Source organism: Salvelinus namaycush, chromosome 7 (assembly GCF_016432855.1).
Source record: "Salvelinus namaycush isolate Seneca chromosome 7, SaNama_1.0, whole genome shotgun sequence".
In the NCBI taxonomy this organism is placed as follows: domain Eukaryota; kingdom Metazoa; phylum Chordata; class Actinopteri; order Salmoniformes; family Salmonidae; genus Salvelinus; species Salvelinus namaycush.
The window spans coordinates 8,541,566-8,543,315 of NC_052313.1; the positions used below are offsets into that span (position 1 = coordinate 8,541,566).

The 1,750-nt window shown below is 40.2% G+C and overlaps 1 pseudogene; it reads left to right on the forward strand.

Moving 5' to 3' along the window:
- The first annotated feature begins 1,089 nt into the window (after nt 1-1,089).
- Nucleotides 1,090-1,181, forward strand: LOC120051573 (annotated as a pseudogene).
- The last annotated feature ends 569 nt before the right edge of the window (nt 1,182-1,750 follow it).

Here is a 1,750-nt window from a genome sequence, read left to right on the forward strand (position 1 = left end):
CGAGTAGTTTAAGGGGAAACATTTAAATGTCTTGGAATGGCTTAGTCAAAGCCCAGATCTCATTCCAATTGAGAATCTGTGGTATGACTTAAAGATTGCTGTACACCAGCGGAACCCATCAAACTTAAAGGAGCTGGAGCAGTTTTGCCTTGAAGAATGGGCAAAAATCCCAGTGTCTAGATGTGCCTAACTTACATACCCCAAGAGACTTGCAGCTGTAAATGCTGCAAAAGGTGGCTCTACAAAGTATTGACTTTGGCGGGTGAAAAGTTATGCATGCTCAAGGTTTCCGGGTTTTCTTTGGTCTTATTTCTTGTTTATTTCATAATATAACAAATATTTTGCATCTTCAAAGTGGTATGCGTGTTCTGTAAATCAAATGATACAAACCCCCCAAAAATATATTTTAATTCCAGGTTGTAAGGCAACAAAATAGGAAAAATGCCAAGTGTGGTGAATACTTTCGAAAGCCACTGTATATAAAACGGTCTGTGCATTTTATCAACAGCATGAAAACACCTATTTCACTGTTGCATGTCAAAAACCAAATGACTGCTGCTGCACATGCTGCCACTGTTCTGAACAGATAAAACATTTGGGATGAGAAGCTCATGAACTAACGAGTGCACCATGGAGAATGCAATAAGCAACATGCAGATTCAACAAGTGAAGACACATTATCTAACTGGGGATAGCTAGTTAACATAATGTCAAACAGCATGATGAGCTAGCCCAGGGGTGTCAAACTCATTCCACGGAGGGCCAAGTGTCTGTATGTTTTTCCTTTTTCCTTTCAAATAAGCCCTAGACAGGTGTGGGGAGTTCCTTACTAATTAGTGGCCTTAATTCATCAATCAAGTACAAGGGAGCAGTGAAAATCCGCAGCAACTTGGTCCTCCATGGAATGAGTTTGACACCTGTGCGCCAGCCAGTTAACTTTCATTCTGAAATAACTTCATATTTCCGAGTTATTAAGATATTATTTTAGAAAGACTTGAAATTGACATGGGAGCTAAAGGTAGATAACTGGTAAATTTGACCCCAAAAATTGTTTCTCAATAATACTATAGCTGGCTAATTCATTTCATTATCACATTTCAAATCAAGTGTGGTATCTGTTCTCATCAGTTTAATATCTGATACGTCCCCCATCGGGGGATTACATATTAAATGCTCCCTAAGGCACTGCACTGCATCTCAGTGCAAACCCTGGTTCAATTCCAGGCTGTATCACAACCTGCTTTGATTGTTAGTCCCATAAGGCGGCCCACAAATGGCCCAGCATCGTTTGGGTTTGGCCCGGGGTAGTCCGTCATTGTAAAGAATAATTTCTTCTTAACTGACTTGTCTAGTTAAATAAAGGTTAAATCAATAAAATAAAAAAATGGTGATACACCCGACTTTATATCGTTTTAGTTCACACAACATATCACCCTGTTGCCTACAGTAGAACCTGATGAACAACATGGGGGGAAGCAATTGGCCATGTTTTTTTGTCCAACCAGATCTGCGATTAGAATGTTCTATCTAGTATATCCCTCTGTCATTCCACTGTTGTTGGATGTAGATGTCCAGTTTATCAGGTCCCAGGCTCCTATGACTGTTATGATATTTTTTTTACAAGTTAATTAGAATTAGCTTTTTGCTTTAGCGCCACCTGTACCTGATAGAGCAGATCTAGTCAGGTGTGGAAGTAAGCCGTCTGGCGCTGAGAGACTCATTGGGAGGAGGAGACCTTAGCAGACCCAGA